Raw genomic sequence first — 21,004 nt, forward strand, 5'->3', positions numbered from 1 at the left:
CTGGGGAGCTTTCTTAACAGCTGGTACCCCGGAGGGAGGTTACACCCAGGTCGGTGCGTGATGGTCGGTGCCCATCGCTGATGGGCCAAGGATGCCTCCTTTCTCCTCCTGTGTATCTAATGTCTGTCCTTTAGACCGTTTCCAAGGGGTCACCGTGGATAGACATGGAGGGAGCCTGCAGGCCTTTGGTGGCTGGTGGAGAGCAGTGAGGATGTTGGCTTTGGACGCAGAGCAGTAGACTGCCCAGGTTGGGGTCTCTGATGGATGGGCTGACCTCCAAGGGGCTGCCCACGTGCCAGGCGCTGCTCCGATGGTGTCCACTTCCCACAGTTGGATTGGTTTCTTGGAAGGCAGGTGTTGAGACCTGTAGCTCTCGCAGATGTGTTGAGGTGGAAATGTGACTTTACCTGGGGGGAAACACATGTAGGTGATAAAACTGGTCCACGCTGGTCCTGTGATGTGACAGACGCTGGCACTTGGAGCATCTCATGGCTGACGTGATGGTCCTGGATGAGGCTTTTCCTGTAAGGAGCGCTGAGCCACAGGGGTAATGGTGTTTGCCTTCTTTAAACATTGTTGCCCTGTCAGAGGGGCAGGGAAGGGGGAGGGCCCAGGCCACCCCGACCTGGGAGCAGTGTTGCTTCCTGCCACTTTTAAGTTAAATGTTTCAGTGGTGGCTCAGCTGGTAAAGAATCCGCCTGCAATGCAGGAGACCTTGGTTTGATCCCTGGGTTGGGAAGATCCCCTGGAGAAGGGAAAGGTTACCCACTTCAGTATTCTGGCCTGAAGAATTCCATGGACTGTATAGTCCACGGGGTCACAAAGAGTCGGACACGACTGAGAGACTTTCAGTTTCACTATTCACTGTTAAGACGGTGGCATTAATTACATATAAGCTCGGATTTTACATGCACCATGATCTTTCCGTCTAAATATGATTCAGTTTACTTTTTGTTTTTTCTCTTTTGGCCGCGCTGCGCAGCTGTGCGGTCTCAGCTCTCTGCGCGGGGACTGAACCTCTGCTCAGGCCATCGCAGTGAAATCCTGGAATCCTAACCACCCGGCCTCCAGGGAGCTCCCCACGTTCAGTTTTTCATTGCCCCCAAACTCACAGCCAAATAGCAGGGTACATGCCTCGTCTTTTATCCGCCCTTCCACCGTTGAGGCTGGAAACCAGAGGGATGCCTTTGTGTGACGAATGAGGATCTTAGTCGTGACCTTGAGTGTGACCCGCACAGCATCACCCACCAGCCGCACCGTCCCAGTGGCTTCGTGGCAGACCCCCACTTTCTACAGGAAGCCGTGGATCACTGGTTGGCTTTTTCTTAACCATAACACTTTAGGATCCAAGCCTGATAAATTCTGCAAATACCTGAAGATGAGTTTTAACTTTATCTTAAAAAAATCACTGTTACGTGACGTGCCGAAATACACTGTAGCCAGACTGGGCTTTAAATCCACGATTCTGCTTTCTAGGGTTTTATTCCTGCCTAACGGATGGGTGTCGACTTTATCTGTTTTCCCACCTGCTCTGAGTTGACTTTGGATGTGGCTCAGTGTCACGGCTAGCCAAGCCTATTTGGAATTTATGGGCTTTTAGTTTTCATTTTGTCTTGTCTACTTGGTGGAGCCCTTACAGGCAGGGAATGATGATAAGGATTGTGAAACGTAGGAAGCTTTTCTTTCAAGGTGTGCACTCTTACGTGGCTCCATAAAAACCCTTTGTTGAGATGTTGCCGATTTTCATCTAGAATTTTCTATTGAGAACACCATGATGTTTAAAGAGGAGTTGTGATATTAACACATTTCACTGGTTTCTGTTGACTGAGTTTATGGTTTTTATCCAGTAAAACTTTATTTGTGGACACTGGAACTTGAATTCTGTTTGAATTTTGTATGTCATGACATATTCCTTTAAAATTAAAAAAAAAATTGAAATATAGTTGATTTACAATGTTGTGTTAGTTTCTGGTGTATAGCAAACTGATTCAGTTATGTGTATGTATGTATATACACATATATATAGTATCCTTTTTCATATTCTTTTCCATTGTGGTTTGTTACAAGGTACTGAATATAGTAGTTCCCTGTGCTATACGGTAGGACCTTGTTTATCTATTTTATGTATATAGTAGTAGTAGTATGTAGATGTTAATCGCAAATTTCTAATTTATTCCCCCCAAACACACACGCACTTTTTCCCCTTTGGTAATCCTAAGTTTATTTTCTACGACTGTGAGTCTCTTTCTCTTTTGTATATAAGTTCATGTGTATCGTTTTTAAAGACTCCACATATAAGTGATATCACGTGATATTTGTCTTTCTCTGACTGACTTCACTTGGTATGGTCATCTCTAGGTCCTTCCATGGTGCTTTGAATGGCATGATTTCATTCTTTTTTTGTGGCAGAGCAGTATTCCATTGCATATATGCTCCACGTCTTTGTGCATTCATCTGTTGATGGACATTTAGGATGTTTACATGTCTTGGCTATTGTGAGTAGTGCATCAGTGAACATAGGAGTGCATGTGTCTTTTAGAAACACGTGTCTTTGTTTATTTGGCTGCACTGAGTCTTCGTTTCAGCGTGCGGGATCTTTCCTTGTGGTGTGTGGACTCTCTAGCTGTGATCCATGGGCTCTGCACTCTTGGGCTCAGGAGTTGCTGCCCGAGGGCTCCAGTTGCCCCCTGGCATGTGGGATTTTAGTCTCCTGACCAGGGATCAAACCTGTGTTCCCTGTACTGAGGCAAACTCTCAGCCACTGGACCACCAGGGAAACCCCCCATGTGTCTTCTTGAAATTTGTCTGAGTCTATGTCTAGGAATGGGATTGCTGGATCAATGGTAACTCTGTTTGTAGTTTTTTGAGGAACTGCCATATAGTTTTCCATGCTGGCTGCACCAATTTAAATTCCCCCCAACAGTATAAGAGGAGGGGCAGTTCCCTCTTCTCCACACCCTCTCCAACATTTGTTATTTGTACACTTGATGACGGCCACTCTGACTGGAGTGAGGTGATACCTCACTGTAGTTTTGATTTGCATTTCTCTAGTAATTGGTAATGTTTCTATTGGCCATCTGTATGTCTTCTTTGGAGAACTGTGTCATGACATAGTCTTATTCTGATTTCTTTTCCCCCAGCTATTTAAAAATGTGAAAACCATTCTTGAGCTCATAGCCATAAACAAACTGGAGACAAAGCTGATTTGGGTGGGAGCTACCGTTTCCTGACCTCTGGTCTCAGTGTTGCTAAGGCAAGATCTTTCCCCCAAAAGGCAGAATTCCCACTTAAAAAGAACAAAAAATAGTAGTGTAAAATCAAAGAGAAGTGATTGAACCTATCAGGAGAATTGGATTCCTGCAAATTTTCCTGTTGTACCTGTTAGCTTTTTTTCTTTTTTTTTAAAAATATGGTGTATGTATTTTACCTGAAGAAATGGAGTTTTGATCCCTTTTGAGTTGATTTCCGTCTACTGTGTTAGGTAAAGGTCCAACCTCATTCCTTGGTGTGTGGATATCAGTCTTCCCGGCACCACTGTTGAAAAGACTGTCCTTTCTCCATTGACTGGTTTTGGCTGTCTTGCTTGAAATCATTTGTCCATACATGTGATACTTACTCCTTGGAAGAAAAACTATGACAAACCTAGACAGCATAGTAAAATGTAGAGACATCACTTTGCTGACAAAGGTCCATATAGTCAAAGCTATGCTTTTTCCAGTAGTCATGTACGGATATGAGAGGTGGACCATAAAGAAAGCTGAGCACTGAGAACTGATGCTTTTGAACTGTGGGGTTGGAGAAGACTCTTGAGAGCCCCTTGGCCTGCAAGGAGATCCAACCTGTCCATCCTAAAGGAAATCAACTCTGAACATTCATTGGAAGGACTGACACTGAAGCTGAAGCTCCAGTACTCTGGCCACCTGATGCAAAGAACTGACTCATTTGAAAAGACCCTGATGCTGGGCAAGATTGAAGGCGGGAGGAGAAGGGGGTGACAGAGGATGAGACGGTTGGATGGCATCATTGACTCAGTGGACATGAGTTTGAGCAAGCTCCAGGAGATGGTGAAGGACAGGGAAGGTTGGCGTGCTGCCGTCCCTGGGGTCACAAAGAGTCGGACGTGACTTACCGACTGAACGACAACTGAACCTCACATTGTTGTGAGGGTGCATGTGAGGGTTTATTGGTGGGCCTGCTGTTCTATCCCATTGGCTTAGAAGTGACTCCTTATGCTGGTACCACACCATTTTGGTGGCTATAGCTTTGCGGTAAATTTTGAAACCAGGAAGTGTGAGTCTTGCAGCTTTTGTTCAGATTCAGTATTATTTTGGGAGTCCTTATGCATTTTTGAATAGATTTTTCTATCTTTGCACATACCTGTTTACTTTTGATTTATTTCTTGGCTGAAAGTTTAAGGGGTGTCAATATTTTTGCTTTTTTTAATTTAAATGTGTGTATCTTGGGACTTCCCTGGTGGTCCAGTGGTTAAGAATCTGCCTTGCAATTGCATGGAAAGTGGGTTTGATACCTGGTTGGAAAACTTAAGATCCCACATGCTGCAACTAGAGAAAGCCTGCACATTGCAATGAAGACCCAGTGCAGCCAAGGTAAAAAATAAATAAAAAATTTAGAAATACAGATAATTAATTTTTTGAAAAAAGATATTGATCTTTTTAAAATGTGTCTTATTTTTATGTATTTATTTTTAATTGGAGCATAATTGCTTTACAGTGTTGTGTTGGTCTGTGCCTACAGCAATGTGAATCAGCCCTAAGGATACACATATCCCCTTTCCATGACTGGCAATGGCTTGATTCAGTAAGAGCCTCCCCTTGGTTACCAGATCAGTGTTCTCTGATGGACGAGTTCAGAGACCTGGGTTTGTGTGGCTGCTGGCATTCTTCCTGGGTGCTTTGGTATTGTACGGATAATCCTACAAATCACATAGGAGGCCTTTCTGTATTTGGGTCCCTCTCTTGGTGGCCGTAGTGTGGTTCCTTTGTTCTCTGGGGGTCATGCTGGAGGCTGGCATGACCATGAGCTGGTGGCTGGCCCTCACCCTGGGTCAGGGCTCGAGTGGCAGAGAGTCCAGGGGAAGACCGATTTGGAGGAGAGGCCAGAAAGAGGCAAGTGGGAAGTTTTTGCTTCCTCCCAAATGCCTTCGCAGGTGGCACAGTGGTCAAGAATCCACCTGACAATGCAGAAGAGGCAAGATCCTCTAGAGGAAGAAATGGCAACCCACTCCAGCATTCTTGCCTGGGAAATTCCATGGACAGAGGAGCCTGGTGGGCTACAGCCCCTGGGGTCACACAGAGTTGGACACAACTGAGCATGCATGCAAACGCCTGTCTAACCTTGGAAAGCCCTCCCATCTGTGATATTTTTACCGCCGATTTGGACATTTTTGGTTGCTTCAGTAACTGACAAGAAAGTGATCCAGTGAATTAAGCATGGTTTTAGGAATGGTGGCAGGCCACGGGGCATTTGAGGACTCAGGGGCTTGCTTTGCTTTGTTAATTTAGGTTAATTTGTTGGGAGTTGATTGAAAATGGTTTGAAAGAAACCAGCCTGAGGAGGAGGAGATCCGTGCCACCATTCTGCGTATTCTTTCAAACCAGGGTGATTTTCCAAATTAGATAACAGAGGGAATCTGGGGCATTTTATATTCAATGTAATTTTTCAAAGTACCTGTTTCAGTAAACAAGCTCTTCACTGCAAATAATTCAAAGAGCGGACTTCTGTAGTTGGCCAGGGTTTATGTAATTAGTGTATCAAGTAAAATTTGAATCATATTGACAAGAACTGGAGTTGTGATAACAAACAGTAATTGCTGACTCTTTATCTTATCAGGGAAATCAAAAGTGTATATTGAATTATAGTGACTCTATTATGTTGCTCTGTGAACTTACCAAGATAATTCTTTTGAGGGTGATTAAATGTAATCATGAAACCATATATATGAGAAAGCAAACAGATGGATAAGCCACCAAAGTAATTATCAGCTGTACATTTACATTTTTCTATTACAATATTTCAAGGACCTGCTGGTCCAGAGTAATCTGCCAGGTCTTTGTCTGGAAGGATAGTCTTCTAATATTGTCTGATGGTTCATCTGCCCTGAGATCCCACCAGAAGGCGTTTCAGCAGTTTAACCTTCCAGAACTGGAGCTTCACGTTTTTATTGGTATCTAGTGGACAGAGAGGAAGAGAAAGCTTGATGGCGTGTGTTCTGAGGTTATGAATGCATGCTGTGCTGTATAACGAAGCCCTGAACAGAAACAAGCAAAAGAGATTGCATTTTGTAGATAGATTGCAAGTTCAGTCCAGTTCAGTTCAGTCCAGTTCAGTTCAGTCACTCAGTCATGTCCGACTCTTTGTGACCCCATGGACTGCAGCATGCCAGGCCTCCCTGTCCATCACCAACTCCTGGAGTTTATTCAAACTCATGTCCATTGAGTTGGTGATGCCAACCAACCATCTCATCCCCTGTCGTCCCCTTCTCCTCCTGCCTTCAATCTTTCCCAGCATCAGGGTCTTTACCAGTGAGTCAGTTCTTCACATCAGGTGGTCAAAGTATTGCAGTTTCAGCTTCAGCATCAGTCCTTCCAGTGAATATTCAGGACTGATTTCCTTTAGGATGGACTAGTTGGATCTCCTTGCAGTCCAAGGGACTCTCAAGAGTCTTCTCCAACACCACAGTTCAAAAGCATCAATTCTTCGGCGCTCAGCTTTCTTTATGGTCCAACTCTCACATCCATACATGACTACTGGAAAAACCATAGCTTTCACTAGACGGACCTTTGTTGGTAAAGTAATGTCTCTGCTTTTTAATATGCTGTCTAGGTTGGTCATAACTTTTCTTCCAAGGAGCAAGCGTCTTTTAATTTCATGACTGCAGTCACCATCTGCAGTGATTTTGGAGCCCCCCAAAATAAACTCTGTCACTGTTTCCACTCTTTCCCCATCTATTTGCCATGAAGTGATGGGACTGGATGCCATGATCTTAGTTTTCTGAATGTTGAGTTTTAAGCCAACTTTTTCACTCTTCTCTTTTGCTTTCATCAAGAGGCTCTTTAGTTCCTCTTCACTCTCTGCCATAAGGGTGGTGTCATCTGCCTATCTGAAGTTACTGATATTTCTCCTGACAATCTTGATTCCAGCTTGTGCTTCCTCCAGCCCAGCATTTCTTATGATGTACTCTGCATATAAGTTAAATAAGCAGGGTGACAATATGCAGCCTTGACGTACTCCTTTCCCTATTTGGAACCAGTCTGTGGTTCCATGTCTAATTCTAACTGTTGCTTCCTGACCTGCACACAGACGTCTCAAGATCGCAGGTACCTAAGTCCTGATCACATTTTTCAGCTTATGGTGCTTGTGTGGACTCTGTTGTTGTTATTTAGTTGCTCAGTTGTGTCCAGCTCTTTTGTGACCCCACGGGCTGTAGCCCACCAGGCTTCTCTGTCCGTGGGATTTCCCAGGCAAGAGTACTGGAGTGGGTTGCCATTTCCTTTTCCAGGGGGGGTCTTCCTGACCCAGGGATCAAACCCGAGTCTCCTGTGTCTCCTGACCGGCAGGCGGGTTCTTTACCACCGACTCACCAGGGAAGTCCAGTAGTATGGACTCTAGTCATCCTTTAAAACACAAACAGAAAATAAAACCAATCAACCCAACAACAGCAAGACACACAAAAAATCTGGCAGAGTCAGAGTCAGAGTATGTGGGTTTTTACCTGTCCGAGTATAATTGCCTTTCCTGGAAAACTTACTCTACTTTCTCAACACCTCTGTAGGTGGGATGCTAAGAGTTCAAAATCCCATGTGAAGATTCTGCCGGTGGTTCCGTGCGTGTCTTTGAACCTGCTTTGTTTGGAGTGTTTAGATGTGGGTGCTGAGCTTCGGTTGTGAGGAGCCCAGGGTCCGGAGGGTGCAGGCTGTGTGCAGGCACTCTGGGATGTCTGCTTCTTGTCTGGATGTACTGAGTCCGGGTTATGGACACAAGCATTGGGGAGCCCAGCATCTGTTTTGGTTTGTTGCCAGGGGAGTGAAACTCACTTTTCATATCCGGTTGAAGCGGTGTGCGGGATGCCTGCTGTTACAGTGGAAATAAATCTTGAAAGACCTACAAGCATGGGAATTGGAAAGTAATGGATGAATCTGCTCCTTATTTCTGATTTGCAGGAAGTTGGCTTTAGTGGAATGAGCTGGCCTCCAGGGATCCACCGTCTCTGGGAACCTGGGACCTGTGATGAAGTAGAGACATATCATCCTGCTTATTTTTCCTGTAAAGACACTCAGCATTACAAAACTTCATTAAAAGATAGCCATGATCTGTCCTTTTGGGAAGCTTGTAATAGAAAGCAGAGGATACTTTTCTATGATGACTCCTCTGGCTGGGTATTTATTTACAAGGCAGTTCTTTTCAGAAAATAGATTATGTGTTTCACAGCCTCGTTATGGACTTTTTTTCCAGTTTTCATGAGCACTTGTGATTTTAATTAGTATCCTAAAAAATATTGATTTCTTTTCTTTTTATCTAGAAATGGTCATTAAAAGTGAACAAACAAAGGGTTTAAGACCTTCTTTGAATCTGACTGTTTCACTTTCTTTAAAGGACTAATATTTCTGTGGTTGGGAACACAGACTCTGTAGCCAGACTGCCTGGGGTCAAATCACAGGTCTGCCACTGGGTGATCTCAGGCCAGATGACCTCTGTCTTGCATGCCTTAGTTTGTTTTTCTGTAACAAGTTATATTCAGCAAATAATTACCAAGTGCTAATAAAATGTCAGTCAGTTGGCTGGGTCTGAGGAGACAGTGTAGACCTAGATAGATATGGAAGGATGGCTAGTAAGAGGGCGACTACAGGACAGAGTGGTGGAATGGTAAGAGGGAGAAAGGGCTATCAGGGAAGGCTTTCTGGAGGAGGTGTCACCTTAGTGGGATATTTGAAGAACAGGTATGAATTAATGAGATGAAGATGGGTAGGTAGGAGTAGCATAAATATATCTGATGGCCCAGAGGCACGGGAGTGCATGGCCCATTGACATTCAGCCTGGATGCTTCTGAGGGTGGGTAGAGGTGGATGGATGTCCAAGCTGAGGTTCAGTAGCTAAGCTGGGTCTTTGCAAGCCTCACTGAGGAATCTGACTTTATCCTCAGATCAGTGAGTAGTTATCAAGGGGTTTGAAGCCGGAGAGTAAGGTCATCAGGTTTGGTTCTAGGAGGATCCTGTAAGCAGTGGTTGGAAGGGCAGGGGGATGAGGCTGTGGCGGCCATCCGGGTGAGACTGGATGGTGGCCTGGGCAGGGGCAGTGCAGGAGGAGTTGGGAGAAATAGGAGGAGGAGAAGGGATGCACTGTTGTGGGGGGGAGGGGCAGGGTGGGCGGTTCAGCTGGTGTCCGGGTGGGTGGTCCTGGAGAAGCACGGACTCGGGGGTGGACGTTCAGGACTTCTTCGCCGCCTCCGATGATGGGCATCCGCTCCGTGTAGAAGGGCTGAGTGCTAGGTGTTCCTGGGCCACTTGTAGCCTGCGGAGTCACCGGGCACCGTCGATAGGGTTGGACGTTACCACGTGGATGGTGAGATGGTGGCAGATTGAGGCAGATGAAACCGTTCAGGCCGCTGGACCCCGAGGAGCATCAGGGGTCGGGACTGAAGAGGGGAGACCTGCAGAGTGCGGGCCCGGGAGGAAGTGATCGGAAGAGCGGATGGAGGCTCTCTGGCCGGGATGTCTGTGAGCTTGAGGAGCGCGCTCCAGCGGCGTGGTGGCCGGAGCCTGAGTGGGCAGGAGAGCTGAGGACACGTCTGCAGAGGAGTGTGCCTGCCTGGGGCGCTTGGGGGCGGCCGGCTGCTGAAAGCAGAGGGACCGCGCCGGCTCTGCCCTGGTTCCTGTGTGTCAGTTACCGGCCACTGCATGACGAATCACGTCAAAACCTGGTGGCCTAACACACTGCTTGTTATCTCAGTTTCTGTAGGTCAGGAATGCGGCTTTGCAAGGTCCTCCAGCTCAGGCACCCTCCTGAGGCTGCTGCGAGTCAGGCTCAGGCACCTCCTGGCTCAGCCGTGGGGAGGGGACCCGCTTCCACGCGTACACAGTGGCTGTTGGCAGGTCCCTCAGTGGCTCTTAGCTGGAGACCTTGCCACGTGGCTCTCTCCGTGGGGCCGCTCAAACAGGGCAGATGGTTTTATCAAAGTGAATGAGAGAGAGAGACAGATCCGTACACACCAAAAGAGAGGCGGAGGCCTTTAGTGAGCTCATCACAGGCGTGACATCCATTGCCTGCTGCCTTTTATTGGCTTGGAAGCCCCTACTGAGGTCCAGCTGACGCCGACAGGGAGGGGCTCACGCGGGTGACCCTCGGTGGGTGGGATCGTGGGAGCCGTCTCAGAGGTCTGTCAGTCCCAGTCTCTTGAGTTTTGTTACTCCCCTTTGGGGGGGGTCCCAGGGATGTCACCTCCCTGAGGTGACACATTCTCTGCACGCTCCCTGCACACACCTTGATGATTGTGTAGGAAGCACGGTTCCCAGTCGGGGTCCTTGTAGGAAGGACCTGAACATACAGACACTGAGATTGAAAGGGAGGTGCCCCTTGGAGGCAGGGTTTACATCATGGAGAAAAATCTCGTTTAACACATCCTGCGTTGAGTGTGCTCACATTTTGGGGCGAGGGGAGGGGTCTGCTTTTCTTCCCGAGGGGTGGGTGGGGTCCGTCCTTGTCGTTGGGTGTGTGGATCCGAGCAGGTTGCCTGTCCGGTCCCCGGAAGGAACCTGCAGGGCGTGGTGGGAGGAAGGAGGTGTTCCCAGGCTGCTTGCCGCCGAGGATGACAGGGTGAGATGCTCCCTGGGCCTGGAGTCCTCCCAACTCAATTCTCCAAACCAGGGGTTTGGGCGCTTTGGGGCAAATACTCAACTCTCCCATTATACCGTGGATAATAAAACTTTATTTTGCACAAACAGGCAGCAGGCCAGACCGGCCCTGGGGCTGTGGCTGCTGACTCCTGATCTAAGGAATGAGGAAATAAAATGCCTCAGATGCTTTTGGCTGATGGTCATCGACACACATGTAGAGTTTCACGCTGCATTTTATCAGCCCTCTTAACATTCGCACACAGGGTTGGTGGAGATCGTCTGGACCCTCTTGCGAGGCTCTGGGGAGAGGTGGTTAGGGCTGTGCTTCCGTGACACGCCGCTTCTGAGCTGAGGGACCGCAGACAAGTTGCTTAAGCTCTCTGTATGTGTGTTAAAAGTCGAGCTGTTCTCTCTCCCCACGCCCCGTCTCCTCTCCTCCCCCTCTCTTACTTCCTCCTGGCCCATGGTTTGAACTTTCTCTTGTTTTGGGAATCTGTGGAACTTCGAATTTCCTTGGTGAGGTTGTACTTCTGTCTTTGTCAAGAGTACCCCCATTTCTAAGCTGCAACCTTAGAAGCAGAGCCTGAGAATGGGATTCTGTTCAAGTGATTGACAGGAGCTGGCTGCGGGGTCAGGGCTGGCTCCCGGGAGAGGCCTGAAGGGCCACGGGGATGCAGGCAGGACAGGAGAAGCAGCTCCCAGCTTGAAAAGCACCGGGATCGGCTCCCCCACTGAGGCACAGGCCGGCCTTCCGTGTTCTGGCATCAGCCTGTCGCTGGCTGGGGGTCAGCCTGAATGGAACCTCATGGGCATTTTCTGGCAAGGTGACCCCCAGTGTAGGAGGCAGGCTTTGGGAGGGGTGCCCACATCCTGAGTGCTGGCAGACCGTGCCTGCTCGGCCAGGGATGGGGTACCTCGAGGGGCAGGGCTCCGTGACCTCCCCTCCCTGACCCTGCACCTCTGCCCGCTGCACATCCCGCCAGGCTCCAGGGTGGGGGCCACCTGCCCACAGGAAGACCCTTTATTCTCGCACAGCGTGTGGGAGAACCCCCTGGGCTTCTGGGGAAGGTGAGGCAGAGTCGGCTGCCTACACACAGAGGTGTTTTTATTTGCAAATTTAACCCCCTGTGCTTCTGGGGAAGGTGAGGCAGAGTCAGGTGCCTACACACAGAGGTGTTTTTATTTGCAAATTTAACCCCCTGTGCTTCTGGGGAAGGTGAGGCAGAGTCAGGTGCCTATACACAGAGGTGTTTTTATTTGCAAATTTTGAACAACATAACAGGTTTTGCATGGGTTTTCATGTGCAGAGTTAGATTTAAAACAGTGACAAGTGCAGAAGAGCTGACAGTGGAACCTGACATTAGACATGACATTCATTTGCAATCCTGTCCTCCATTGTTCCTTAGTGGTGATGCTGTCTGTTGAAAAGTACAAATGTCCGAAGAGACGTTGCAAGCATTGACTCTGAGAGTTTCATAATACTGGAAGAGGGGAAGAAATGAAAGCATCCAGCACTGACTCCAGATTTGGGTGGAAAACAGTTTGCCGCAGTTTTGCTCCCTTCTTTAGAGTAATTAAAACTCTTAAAAAAAGATGAGAAATCTAAGTCTATTTATCTAGGGTAGCACTGCTCCTTATTAAAGATGAAAGGATCTCCAACCTTCCCTAGCTTAAAAACTAAAAAAAAAAAAAAAAAAAAAAAGCATTATGTATCTCGTATGGATTAAGTATGTGTGAGAGTGTGAAAGTTGCTCCGTTGGGAAGCCCATTGATTTAATATGCTTAGTCACTTCTGTCGTGTCCGACTCTTTGCCACCCTATGGAGCCCACCAGGCTCCTCTGTCCATGGGATTCTCCAGGCAAGAATACAGGAGTGGGTTGCCATGCCCTCCTCCAGGGGATCCTCCTGACCCAGGGATCAAACCCGTGTCTCTTATGTCTCCTGCAATGATACTAAAACTGAAAAAAAAAAAAAAAAAATATTATATATATATATAAACTATATATACATGTTAAACCTTTGCTCCTTACCGCAGGATCAGGGATGGCGTGCTGGGGCACGGGAGAGGTCCTCCAGTGCCTGAGATGCAGCGGGAAGATCCCAGGTCCAGGGTCTGATGGCCAGCACCCTGGACCAGAGGCTGTATCTCTCTGGATTCTTGTGTGTGTCAGTCATGTCTGTCTCTTTGTGACCTCATAGACTGTAGCCCTCCAGGCTCCTCTGTCCGTGGGATTCTCCAGGCAAGAATACTGGAGTGGGTTGCCATGCCCTTCTCTAGGGAATCTTCCCAACAGGGATCAAACTCGTGTCCCTTTCATCTCCTGCACTGGCAGGCAGATTCTTTAGCAGCTGAGCCACTAAGATTCCCCAGGGTCTCAACCTCTTAAGTGATTCCTGAGTCCAGCTATTCAGCTACGATTAGCCCCAAACTTTCTGCCTCTGCAAGTATATTAGCTCTTCTGGTCCTTTTATTTTTCTCTCTGCTCTCTCACAAGGGACGTTTGCCCCTGTCCGCCCTCCCAAGGTGGAGACTGTGTACCAGCGTGTCTTGTGTCACCTCGCCTGGTCCTCAGAGCAACCAAGGTGTGGCTGGAGCTGGTGAGAAGGCAGGCCCAGCTGATGTGCTCGCCAGAACCCTGACCCTCACCCAGGCCTGCCTCCCACAAATGCCTGTCGATGCCCTGAGCCTTTCTGCAGTCAGCAACCTACCCAACCACCCATGACGGTCCTGAATGTGTAGGACGGTGAGGAATGCTCACATGATGGGCTCTGTTCTTGCAAACCCCCTCTCCCCCCAGGCCATCAGTGCGCCCCTGTTTTGTTCCAAAGGAGTATGGCAGAGCTGGGACACGGATAGATCTCTCTGTGTGATGAGAATGTGGGGTATCGAGTGTCCTTTCTGTGTAATAACTATAAATCCACGGTAGACAGGAGAGTAGCAGCTTGACAGATGTGGGAAGGATCTGGAGGGGAAAAGTATTACTAGGGAATATTTCACCTAAAAAGGACTTGGTGACAAGGTTTGCTTATGACAGTCCTTGTGTGATATGGATGCTATTTTGTGTGACTTTGGTTTTGACATCTTTCCGTCTGGCTTTATGAGAGCTATTCAGGGAGCAGCAGGCGGAGGGTGACCAGGGAGGAAGAGTAGTGTCCCGCTGCCCGGGGGGAGCAGGGGTGGCACATGGTTAGAACGTCGCCCGGTGGTTTTGTAACAACATGTATGCCAGGGTCTGATGCCTGACTCCAAAGTGCCGTGTTCCCGTGCTTCTGTTGGGTCGACCAGGAAGTTCATTTGGGTCTTTCCGTAAGATGTTACGGAAGACTTAAATGAATGTTTTGGCCAATCCAACACACCTGTGCCTTCGAGCAGGCAGTTTCGCATATCTGTGCCTCAGTTTCTTTACCTGTGAAATGGGAATGGTAGCAACTCCCTTGTGTTGATGTTGACATTGTTGGTGATGGTGGTTGATGGTGGTCCTGCTGGTGATGGGGTGTTGATGTTGGAATGGTTGGTGATGACGATGGTTCGTGGTGGTGCTGATGAGCCCCCATCTTTCTCACTGGATGCCTTTGGGGCAAAGGCCTTGTGGGAACTCTGAGTAGCCTGCCCCTCATGTGTGGTTGGGATTTCTCCTGGGAAACTGCTGTGGTGGAGGAACTATTTTGGTGGAGGTGGGTGTTGTGGCTCCAGTGGTCAGCTGCGGTGTTATCTAGAGCCTGCTGTGGTGAGTAAGAGGCAGCGACGGGGAATTGCAGGGAAATGAGTGTGTGCTGATGTCAAACGTGACGGAGCTATAAAAGTTAAAAATGAAACAAATAATGGAGAGATGGTCATTTTTCGGTTCAGTGTTTTAAAGAAAACCACTGAGCGGATCCTGTGTGTTGAGCCTCGTGGTGGACCCGCTGCTGTGTGCATGTTCTGGGATGGAGCCGCTGCCTTTATCCCCGTCTGCTTTTGTCCTGTTCAGCAGCGGCTCTATAAGCAAGCAAATAGGTTTTTATAGCCTCTTGCTAAGTATTTCTCATCTCTTGCTAAGTATTTCTACCACAGTGCAAAAGCAATTTTATTATGTGAGGCTGTATTTTTATAGTCAATTGAAATGACTATTAAAATATAACACTGCAGTCAGGCTCGCAGGCGCTCCGCTGGAGAAGCACTGCCCTTGCGAAATGGGGCAGCCTCGTCCTGGAAAGGGAACCCTGCTTGGGAGCTGGAGCCAGACTCACCGTCCTGAGACTTGTACCCTGCACTTCACTTTTACTTACTTATTTTTTAAATTATGATAAAAGATGCATGCCACTAAATTGATGATCTTAGCCATCTCTGGGTGTCCAGTTTAGTGGCCTTAGGTCCATTCACATTGTTGTGCAACCATCACCTCCGTCCATCTCCAGAACCTTCTGGGTCTTCCCAAATTGAAATTTTGTATCCGTGAAGCCGTGGCTCGCCTCCACCCCCAGCCCCTGGAAACCAGCATTCTGCTGTCTCTCTGAGTGTGTCTACTCTGGTACGGCATATAAAGGGGATCACAGAGTATCTGTCCTTTTGCGACTGACTTATTTCACTTCCTGGGCTCCCCTGGTGGCTCAGACAGCAAATAATCCGCCTGCAATGCAGGAGACCCAGGTTCCATCCCTGGGTCAGGAAGATCCCCTGGAGGAGGGAATGGCAACCCACTCCAGTATTCTTATCTGGAGAATCCCATGGACAGAGGAGCCTGGCGGGCTACAGTCCATGGGGCCACAGAGAGTCGGACATGACTGAGCATGCACGCACGTTTATTGCGCTTAGCATGATGTCCTCGAGGTTCATTCATGCTGTCTCCTGTGTCAGAATTCCCTTACTTTTTAAGGCTGAATCATATTCCACTGTATGGATGGACCACATTTTGCTTATCTTGTCATCCATTGATGGACAGTTGAGTTGCTTCGACCTCATTTGTCTATTGTGGATGACACTACTGTGAACACAGCTCTACAAACACCTGTTCAAGTCCTTGTTTCACTTCTTTTGGATATATACTCAGAAATGGAATTGCTGAGTCAGATATTCAGTTCAGTTCAGTCCCTCAGTCGTGTCTGACTCTTTGTGACCCCATGGACTGTAGCATGCCAGGCCTCCCTGTCTATCACGAATACCTGGAGTTTACTCAAACTCATGTCCATCGAGCCGGTGATGCCATCAAACCATCTCATCCTCTGTTGTCCCCTTCTCCTCCGTCCTTCAATTTTTCCCAGTATCAGGATCAGATATTAATCATATATTTGATTTTTTGAGGAACCACCAAAGCTTTCCATGGCAGCTGCACCATTTTACATTCCCAACGTCAGTGCTCAGGGGGTCCAGTTTCTCCACATTCTCACCAACACTTGCCTTCTTAAAAAAGCTGATAGCCAGGACTTCCCTGGTAGTCCAGTGGTTAATAATCTGAGCTTCTACTGCAGGGGGCACAGGTTTGATGCCTGGTCGGGAGACTAAGATTCCACATGCTATGAGATGAGGCCAAAAAAAAAAAAAAAAAAAAGATGCTAGCCATTCTGTCTTGAAATTTTTAATCATTTTTGAACAAGGGATTTCACTCTTTTATTTGCATTGGGCCCTGAGAAGTGTGTAGCCGGTTCTACTGGGAGGGCACACAGCTTCATCCTTGCAGGGTGTTCTGTGAACTCACAATCATGGTCACAAGAGAGAGGGTCTGACCAGGCCCAGGCTTAGCAGCCTGGTGGGAGGGATGGAGGTTGTTACTGTCTGGGCCTAAAGGCAGCTCCTGGCCGGCCAGAGCGAAGCACTTGGAGCGGTGAATAGGCAGGCAGGGGAGACCCTCCCAGCTTGCGCGGGTCTCTTTACTGCCTCGTTTTTGGATCTGCATTCCTGCCCGTGTGTCCCCGTCACATGAGATCTGCGATCGCTTCCTGGGGTCTGCTTTGGGAAGGGAAGCCCAGCTGCAGGCACCCGCTCCGTGAACAGGCTGCCTGCTGCCTGTCTGCACACTGTCCGTGGAAGGCAGATTTATCAAGTGATTAACTAAGGAAACATTTGTCTTGGGTCCTTGGGGGACTTTGCTCTCACGCTTGATGACTTTGGCGGGAGGAAGGCCTTTGGATCAAGCTCTCCCACGTGCCCGAGAAAACAGACATGACAGGCTGGTGGCCCGGGTCTGGCCATCTCAGAACCCTGGGCTTCCTCCTTTGAGGCAGGGCACGGACACATTCCGCTCAAGCCTCTTCTTCTCGACGAGGGTCCTGGAAGGGTGGGCCACTGATGGGCTGGGTCTCCTGGGCTGCATCTTCTCCACATCCAGAGCCAGGTGAGACCTGCACAGTCTTGCTGCCCCTCGGAACCTGTCCAGGCGGGTGGTTTGCTAACAGGGCTGAGTGTGTGCAGGTGCCCTGGGCGGGCTCACTGGCGCCATTTGTCTGGGTGAAACTGTGCTTATTCTGGGCCTACGGTCAGCTGTCCGGGATGTGTCTCCCTGGTGATGCTGTCAGAACTGAGATGTTAGAGTTTGTCTCTGCTATTTAAGACCCCGGTCTGGTCTTGAGTTTTCTAGTGGGAAATAGATGCAAATAAAACTGCAGTGTTTTCCAACAGATTTAGGATTCAAGTAGTAGTTTTGCTGTCTTGAAAATCTGTATTGATTTGTTACACGATTCATCCAGTCCACACTGGTGTCACACGATGCCAGGCATCGTGAAGCAAGGATGCAGATGGAAAGATGCTGGACATGTGTGGCAGGACTCTGGGAGTGGAGAGGTAAAAGATGAACTACCGCAGGGTCTTGTAGAAGAGCTGCTCGTGGACTGGGAGCCAGAGGGGCCCTTCTGCAGGCCCCACGTGATGGGCATTTATTGGGTACCATTTATTAGGTACCTGTTTCATGAAGAGCATGTCGTCCAGTGGGTAGCAGATGGGCAGTTTTCTGACGACACTTCATCAGTGTGGGCAGAGGGCGCTGTTGTGCTCCAGTGAGGGTCGCTTACCCCTTCATTGGGTGGGAAATGATGGGGAAGTGTTCCTTACAGGTGTTAGATGACCTGGAGGTGCAAGGCTCCAGGTGAAGAAGGGGAATAAGGAGCATTCCAGACAGAATTAGGCTTTGGGACATAGTGCTGGAGTGGGGTGGGCACTACCCTACCCTATATAGAGTAAATCCTGAAGGAAATTGACCCTGAATAATCATTAGAAGGGCTGATGCTGAAGCTGAAGCTCCAAGACTTTGGCCACCTGATGCGAAGAGGTGACTCATTGGAAAAGACCCTGATGCTGGGAAAGATTGAGCGCAGGAGAAGCAGGCGGCAGAGGATGAGATGGTTAGATAGCATCACAGACTCAGTGGACCTGAGTTTAAGCAAACTCCTGTAGATAGTGGAGGACAGAGGAGCCTAGTATTCTGCAATCCATGGAGTTGTAAAGAGTTGGACATGACTTAGCGACTAAGCAACAGCTATATATATATATATATATATATATATATATATGTATATTTGTTTTTTGCCATGAAGAAAACCAATTCGCATCATTCTGCAGTGTTCCCATTGTCTTTCCCTTTATTCATTACCATTAATATCAGATTGGCTGATTTGAAAAGAAGAGCGTAGAAAGCATGACCCCATTCTATAGAACAGGTCAAAGGTTAAGCCCAGTAAGAGGAACTGGGGCTTGTAACGAAGAGGTCTTACTGTTGAGAATCACAAATAGGCTCAAGCCCAATTCTCTCACCTCTCTCCTTCCCTTCAGAGGTGTCCTCAGTGGTGGGGCGCTGGCTCATTTCTGCCTCAAGTCCTCAGGCCTGTGGGTGTTTTCAGAGCCTACTTTAGGTGGAACCAGTCTGACCGGTGACGGGGAGTTGTGAGTCCTGACCAGGCCCGTAGCAGAGAAGGTGAGCCTTAGAGGGGTCCCAGTGGCCGGTCTTCCTCAGGAGGGTTCTCAGTGGACCCGCCGCCCCTGGGTGTCCCGTGCCCTGGGTGCACATCCCACGTGGCGGGTGGGTGCCATCTGTGGGGAACCTCAGGGGACTGGCCGTGCTGAGGTTTGCTCATTCCTCTGGGGCGAGGTCACTGTAAAGTGTCCGTGGCTGGGTGGGGCTTGGGGAGGGGGTAGGCGCCGGGTTGTTTCACTGGCATGTATTTCCCCAAATTGTCATCATTTTTCTGCCTGAAGCAGGATGATTAAAGAGATTAGATCTCTCCCCGTATCTCTTCTCTGTATCTCTTTCTCGCGGAGCAAAATTGAATGCAGAAACAGATAATTTTCAGGTCAGCTCAGTCTCTTCTGATTTGTGGGTGGATTTGCAAAGACCATCCATAATGAAGTCAGTGGTTTTCTCTCCTGGCACTGACTTTATGAAAGACAAAAGTGTCGAAAAGTGGACTCATTTTTCCTGTCACGGAGGAGAAATAAAGCCAGACCCATGCACAACCCAGCGTATTTCCTAAGACAGCCAGCATGTTTGGGCCAGTGCATCCCTCTGAATGAGATGGAAATGAGATAGTGGTTGCCTAGTTGTGGATAAGGCGTACAAGGATACTTTATTCTAAAGAAAGATATTAAAATATCTTTGAATTGTGTCTATCACTTCAGTGAGAATGTGATAGAAGACTCCTTTATGTATTTCTTTTCACAATCTTATCTTGACCATCCTGCACACCTGTTTCCATCCAAAAGGCAGAAAGAAATAATGAATAACCAAAGACAATTCCCTTTATCTCACTAGGCCCCTGCCCACTACTTTAATTATTTAGATGAGTTCCTTGAGTCTGATATTCAAACATTGCATGAAGTCTTGCTGCAGGGAACTTTATTGGCAGGGAAACAGGATCCATTCCTATAAAAGAAAGATACAAACCCCAAAGAAGTAAGTTCATGACTTTGAAAGTGGTATCTGTTTTAGAAACATGGGTTCTATCAGACCCACACTCACAAATGCAGTTGGAAGTATTTTTGAACCTTGAGCTCATCACCCCTCGTTTTCCTTTATTTCTCTTTCTGGTTTGAACCTTGTGTTTTTGAACCAGGTCAGGGAAGCTGCTACACCCACAGGGAGTTTGCTTCATAGCTCACAGAAATGAGAGATGCTGGGTCCTCATTCACTTGATCAGTCTTTGTTTCTGTTCACCTCATTTTTTTTATTATTATGGTAAAACAGACATAAGTTTACCATTTTTAGTTGTACAGTGCATGGCATTAAGCACAGTCACAGGTTGGCAGGCATCACCCTGCCCATCTCCAGAAGGCATTCATCTTCCCCAGCTGAAACCCTTCCACCCATGACTCACTCACTTCCTTTCCCACCCCCCTCGGTTCTTGGCGACCATCATTCTTCTTTCTGTCTCTATGAATTTTAACCATTCTAGGGACATCACGGGAGAAGAATTATAGCATATCTGGTCTTTGTGTCTGGCTTACTTCCCTTAGCATAATGTCTTCAAGGTATCATGCCAGCATGCCTCTCCTTTTTTAAGGCTGCATGATATTCCACTGTATGCGTAGGCCACATTTTGCTTACCCATTCTTCTGTTGCCAGAGTCTTCGGTTGCTTCCACATTTTAGCTACTGTGAATAATGGCTGCACATATCTGTTCAAGGTCCTGCTTTCAGTTTTTTTTTTTTTAATTTATACCCAGAGGTGTAATTCTTAGATCACATGTTAATTCTAAGTTTAATGTTTTAAAGAACCATTAAACTGTTTTACACAGTGGCTGAACCATCTTACATTCCCACGAGCAATATTATAATTTTTCCATGTCTTTACCAACACTTTTTATTTTCTATTAAAAAAAAAAATAGCCATCCTGGTGCATGCGAAGTGATAGCTCATTGTAGGTTTTGATTTGACTGGCGATGTTGAGCATCTTTTCATGTGCTTATTGGCCCTTTGTGTACCTTCAGAGAAATATTTATTTGAGTACTTTGACCACTTTTAGACTATTGTTTGCTTTTTGTTATTGAATTATAGGAATTCCTTATATATTTTGGTCATCAATTCCTTATCAGATACGGGATTTGTAAATATTTTTCTCCCCTTCTGTGGGTTGCCTTTTTACTCTTTTGACAGTTTCCTTTGGGTGCACAGGGGGTTTTAATTTTGATGAAGGCTGCATCTGTTTTTCTGTCGTTGTTGTTGCCAATGCTTTTGGTGTCACATCCAAG

At 47.6% G+C, this 21,004-nt stretch overlaps 1 protein-coding gene and 1 long non-coding RNA gene across 4 annotated transcripts in view; one reads left to right on the plus strand and one right to left on the minus strand.

The window, feature by feature from the left end:
• DOCK1 (dedicator of cytokinesis 1) overlaps nucleotides 1–21,004 on the plus strand; it is a 545,853-nt gene that overhangs the window by 27,077 nt on the left and 497,772 nt on the right. The window lies entirely within an intron of this gene.
• On the minus strand, nucleotides 5,346–13,019 carry LOC110152012 (uncharacterized). Of its 2 annotated transcripts, XR_002318233.2 has the most exons (3): nucleotides 12,882–13,019; nucleotides 8,055–8,242; nucleotides 5,346–6,268 (listed from the first exon to the last, which is right to left on the minus strand). It is a non-coding gene; the product is annotated as an uncharacterized lncRNA (long non-coding RNA). The 2 variants fall into 2 exon arrangements; XR_002318232.2 differs by lacking the exon at nucleotides 5,346–6,268 and having other exon boundaries at nucleotides 7,712–8,242.

The sequence above is a fragment of the Odocoileus virginianus genome, chromosome 7 (assembly GCF_023699985.2).
Source record: "Odocoileus virginianus isolate 20LAN1187 ecotype Illinois chromosome 7, Ovbor_1.2, whole genome shotgun sequence".
NCBI classification, from domain to species: Eukaryota; Metazoa; Chordata; class Mammalia; order Artiodactyla; family Cervidae; genus Odocoileus; species Odocoileus virginianus.